Consider the following 6000-nt stretch of genomic DNA (forward strand, 5'->3'; position numbering starts at 1 on the left):
TGCCTCACCTGGTTAATTGGTGCTAGTCCCAGCCGTCGTCCGCGCAACCCCAACTCACGCCTCGTTCCTGTTGTTTTGACCCCCCCACTGCCCCCCACAAGTTAACTGGGAGGACAGCGATCCGTGTGCGTGTGTACGGAGGGAGCAGTCCGGTCACGGTCGCGTCCGCTGGAGACACGCGATCCCAGCCAAAAGAAGAAAAAACACACACTACTAAAAAAAAGTGTCTAACAGGTTATCCACTTGTCACGAAACCAAACAAGTCTCACAAATAAAAGCTCTCGGTCATATTCTATTGTCTACGGGCAACTCTCATCCGTTACCAGATATTAACAGCGGACTTTTTTTTGCTGCTGCAAATGTCACTTGGGTCGCCATAAAGCGACACACGCGAGAAAAGACAGAAGAAGATCCTCCGCGGAGGGAAAACCAGCGTCAGAGTGAAGAGAAATCCACTCCCAGGAGGTCCGGTAAGGTCCGGCGGAGCCAACGCGCCGTGCGGTCCGGGCTCTCCACGGGATACAGGTGGCGAGGTCGGCGGACTCGCGGAGAAATTAATTCAGCTTGGCCGTTCCTCGCAGCAGCGCCATGTTGGGTTTCAGCGGAGCACGCCGTCCTCGGAAAGAAAAGAAAAAAGCCCCCTTTCCCTCCCGCTCGCCGTCACTCCATGTCCTCTTCCGACAACCGGAGTATCCGCGTCTCGGAAGCGTTTTCCGTAGGTTAGTCCGTGTGGTCCCGCGTTTCGCCCGAGGAACGTTCAGGGAACACCGGCGGGGTAGGAGAGCGAAGGACGCGCGGAGCCGTACGGGGAGTGCCGCACAGAATGGATGAACGCTGCCGAGACCGAGCGACTCGCTCCACTCCCACTCGCGCAGACTCTACCCAGAAGGCCAGTCGGGAGACCGCAATTACCATAAGCCTCCAGCGCACGGCACTGGCTGCGCACGCACGCACACACAGCGAGAGGCACACACAGAAAAACACGCGTGCACACGCAGGCGCACACACACACACGCGCAGAGACACTCAGGCGCACACGCACACACACACGCACACGCTCACACACACACACTCACACTCACACACACACACACGAGCTCCGCGGAAACTCCAAAACAGGAATAGGCGAGGTTTAAACCGCAGAAATAAGGCAGAAAAAAATATGATATGATATATAGCCAAATAGATCGTAATAATAATAATTTTATTTTGATTTGCTTTTAATACAAAAATAATAATAATTAAAGCTGCAAGCAGCGATGAACGGGTCCTCCTCTTCCATCGCACGTGCTGTGGCTGACGCCGTCCCCGCCGCCGGCGAGGGCACGGCGCTCGGTGGCTCGTGTTGTCACACCGACACGCATTTTACTTTGCCAGTCGCGGCGCTGGTGCACGAAAAGAAAAAAAGGCTTGATTCAACGTGTCGCCACGAGCTCCACAGAAGCATCATCGGAGGGTCTAGGGGTCACTGTATATTTTTCAGGCCGTGAATTTACGTAAGCAAGAGAAGTTTGGAGCAGATTTGAGCGAGTCCAGGCCAGCAGGGGGCGGCGGACAGACACATACACATGCATCACGCATCACATAAGTCTAATATGGATGTCTTCAGGGTCAGTGTGATGATGTGTATGAGAAATAGAGCAGAGATTAATGTGTATGGCTGAGTTTAAAACAATGTCAATTTTGTGGCGCGCTTTCTTTTTTCGGTCCGAAAAGCACAGGGAAAATTAGTATAAGGATGTCTTCAAAGTCAAAGAGAGACAAAGGTCAGGAGATATGGAGCAGATTCCATTGTTTATGCTGAATCGGACGAGGCTAATTTTCATTAACAACTCTAAACAACTGCCCAAACAAAAAAAAAGCATATGGAAAATTAGCACATGTGTGTCTTCATTGTCAAAATAGCCATGTATGAAAGATTACTTAAGGATTAACCAATGTATGGCTGAGTTAATAAACAACCAATTTGAATATGGTCACAGCTTGAAATTATCCCCTTGTCCATATCCTCTAAAAACAATGACATATCAACAATCTTTCATGATTTTGATTGCATTGAAACAATCATGAACCACAACAAGAAAGTGTGGTATCGCAACTACGAAGAGTTTAGGAGAAGTTAAATGTGCTAAAATTAGTTACAACAACGTCAATTTTCATGGCAAATGGCGTTTCTTTCAGGAAAAAAATTAGCATATGGAAAAAGCATATGGATGTCTTCATCATATGTATTGTTATGTGTATGAGAATGATGGATATTCCATTATATGGCTGAGTGTAGTAGTTACAATTTTTTCCAATTTCATGGCGCTTTGGTTTTTTTCCAATAAAAAATGGAATGGAAGCATTAATTAGTCTTCAGTCATTATGTCATAATAAAATAAAGGGAAAGTGAATCTAAAAGTCATTTTGTGGGAGACTTATGTGCATTAAAGATGAACAGTTGGAGTGCATGTGATGGAGGACGAGCAAGTCCCCCACTGGGTGTTGGTCTCATTAATAGCGGAACAATAACTAATATTTTAATCATGACATTTGATCGAAATATAATTTTTTTATACAAATTTTAATATTAAACATATTAAATTTCACTTCCTTTTTTTGTCTCCAAACCAACAGATAAGGTGAATCTGCGAAGCACGAGGCAATATTTGGTGGGAGGGGGTGGGGGGGGCAAGGGGGGAGGGAGCTCAAGTCTGGGGCACATCTGTTAAGGCTCCCATGTCAAGTGAAGGAGGAGGAGGGAGGCTATGAATATCAAGCCTGAGGTGTGCATCATGTGCCTGCGTGTGTCTCTCTCTCTCTCTCTCTCTCTCTCTCTCTCTCGTTGCGCGGGCGCGTGCGTGTGTGCGTATGTGCGTTTAGGAGAGCAGAGAGAGAAGCCAGCAGACAGAGACACACACAGAAGCAGAGTAGGAGTAGGAAAAGAGAGGGGGAACTTGGAAATGGAAGGTCTGGCTGCGTCCGCCGCAGCTGCTGAAAGTAGGAGTCAAACCAGACGGCCGTGCGCAAACAAACACGGCGCGCGCAGAGCACTCACACATGGACGCGTTCAAACGAGAAGTTCACCTTAAAGGGGCCGATGAGGGGAGGGGGAGGGGAGGGGGGGTGTCCGTGAGATGAGAAGAAAGGGAAGAAGGGTGGGTGTTTTTAATCTATCTCTCCCCCCCCCCCCCTTCTTTGCTGCGCTCGCCCCCCCCCCCTCTATGCCTCTCATAACTTGGAGTTATCCACTATGACCGCTGACCACGAGGCAACCTGGACTTTACGTCCGCGCTAAAACGCGTGTGCGCGCGTGACGAGGACGCGCACTCACGCACAGCGTTCCGGCCGAAAATCGGTCGATACGTTGCTTGAATCTCTTCTCTTCAGTTCGGACTATGTTTGTTTACAGGACGAGCATTACAAACAAACAATTATAAAAGCGAGATGCTCGCATCCTAAAGATGTTTCTGGTTACAGTGAAGATGCGTTCAGGCAGTTTGTTTGAGTCGTCTGCCAACACAGAGAGGACAAACAAATAAACAAACAAACACACACACACACAGGTTCATCTGGCAAACAGAAAAAAAAGTAAAACCTGGCACAACTATTGCCGGAGTGCAGAGCTTTAGGCTTCAGGATCAGATCTCAAAGCCTGGACTCGAGCATGAATGCAGCTTGACCACAACAGCTGCGCTCCGTGCGGCGCCACGGCTTGATAGTGATCGGAATGTTCCTGCCACACGGACCGGCCACCGGCCGCGGACCGATGTCTTCCGAAAGTGTTTCCGTATTCCGCCGCACCGGAGCTGTTTCTGATCTCAGTTTGGGGACGGATTGAGACGCAGCCCGCTGAACTGGACGTAATAACGTGATTCAGTGCAACCGGGCCATCCAATGGACTTCGGGATGGTGACGGTTACTTTGGATGCGTCACCGGATATTTAAAACACTGCATGAACTGAAACGGAAACACACATACACACACATTCATATTCACTCGTTTGCCCCAATGCATAATAGATTAGAGGAGCACCGGTACCGATATCGAGTCCCACGGTGATTCGAAGAGCTGGATCTGGTTTCCGGAAACCGTTATCTGGACTCATTAACATTCAGTACCTTTTCATCTATTTCTGATGTGGTCGTCCACAGGCACATACGAACTATTAATTAACACCAATCAGTACTCCGCATCAGCCGATATGAATCCGGGTTGCCCGGTGGTTTAGTGGCTATAGCACCGTCACCTCACAGCAAGGGGGCCACCGGTTCGGTTCCCGGTCTGGGCGGTCCTCATGTGGCTTGATTGGACTCTTGCCCGGGTAGGTGTGAATGGTTGTCTGTCTCTATGTGAGCCCTGAGATGGACTGGCGACCTCTCCAGGGTGAACCCGCCCAATGTCAGCCGGGTTCGGCTCCAGCGCCTCGCGCCCCTAAAGAAGAAGATAAGCGGTTTGGATAATGGATGGATGGGTATATGAATCTTAAAGAGGTGACATCAAGCGGCTCAGCGCGCACGGGCTGACGCTTTCTGAAGAGCCTCAATATGAGAGGTAAACAACTGCCATGAACGGAGGGAAGGAAAAAAAACATTTTCATCCTCGATGACGGTCACGCGCGGCGGCAGCTGGCACGCGGAGAGCCGCGCGCCGTCAGCCAGCGTGTACCTGCGGTCCGCCACAGCAGCGTGTTTGGATGTGGAAAACACCTCCTTTCCTCAAGAAGCACGCCAACGTGGATGTACCCCCCCCCCTCCAGGAAAGAGACGCCACCCTCTTTGGCCTTGGCGACGTGACGCTGTCTCATTTAGCCACATCCCACCATATGTCCCGTTCACTTCCGCCGCCAAGATTTCTTTGCAGGTATATCCAACCTGGCAACCCTTGCGTTGCCACCGTGTGTATTGTTATAGTGTTAATACCGGGCCATAGCCACTGGCAGCTATTTATTTATTTAGATTTTTTTTGGGGGGGGGGGAGACAGACTATTTGACTATTGAATTAAAAATAAGATGAAAACGGCTTAAGGAGATTTTTCTTTAAGCCTCTTGCTGACGTCATACACACCAACAATAACCGCGTTAAAGGTCAGATGCGTGTGGAAAAGACAGGACGACGTCACCGTACCAGACACCCCCCTCCCCCCTCCGCTGCCGCACTGAGTCGGAGGTTCTCTCCATCCCTCACTGGAAACCGGATTAGGAGGAGTATTGCTCCGAGGGACCGCAGGGCAAAAAAAGTTCTGACGCTCAAACGAAGAAAAACAAAAGAAGAGTCCCGCACACATTGAAGGTAACACAACATAGGAAAAAAACAGTCTCAGAGAGAATCTCAAACAGTCGGGCTCTTTTTCTTTCTTTTTTATAACTTTGACTTTTTACGACCGTGTGTGAACTTTGTGGTTTGGAGAGCGCCAGCCCCCAGAACAGCGCGTGCCTGAGGAACGCGCTCATGTTGGGCAATGGCGACGAGAGGGAGAAAAAAAAGACAAGAAAACGTGCTTGAAATCCCGTGATGCCGTCCTCTAACTGTCATCCTATGTCACGCGTATACGTGTACGTGTCTGTGCGTGTCTGTGCGTGTCTGTGCGTGTATGTGCGTGCGTGTCTTGGACAAACCAACAACACAAATACAGCGTGAACGCACACATGCGTGCACCGCGGCGGAGAGGGTGTCGCGCTCTGGGAGGTCACAGGGATCCAGCCATCTGCTGCAATCAGACACTGAGCGGCGGCCTGACACACGCGCACAGGATTCACGGCAAGTTCACACACACACACACACACACACACACACACACACACACACACACACACACACACACACACACACACACACACACACACACACACACACACACACACACACACACTAGTGTTCACGCACACAGTATTCGCGCGCACACACACACACACACACAGTATTCACGGCAAGTTCACGCACGAACGCAGTGTTCACACACGCACACACAGGATTCACGGCAAGTTCTCACACAGACACACGCAGTGTTCACGTCA

General features: G+C 50.0%; 1 protein-coding gene across 2 annotated transcripts in view; it reads right to left on the reverse strand.

Moving 5' to 3' along the window:
- The window catches only part of bcor (BCL6 corepressor), a 36264-nt gene extending 35414 nt beyond the window's left edge, over window positions 1-850 (reverse strand). For both annotated transcript variants that reach the window (XM_056427687.1, XM_056427669.1), the window contains exon 1: window positions 9-850. The gene's annotated coding sequence lies outside the window, so the exon portion shown is untranslated. The remainder of the gene's footprint in view (window positions 1-8) is intronic.
- Window positions 851-6000: the final 5150 nt, after the last annotated feature.

This window comes from Pseudoliparis swirei, chromosome 2 (genome assembly GCF_029220125.1).
Source record: "Pseudoliparis swirei isolate HS2019 ecotype Mariana Trench chromosome 2, NWPU_hadal_v1, whole genome shotgun sequence".
In the NCBI taxonomy this organism is placed as follows: Eukaryota; Metazoa; Chordata; class Actinopteri; order Perciformes; family Liparidae; genus Pseudoliparis; species Pseudoliparis swirei.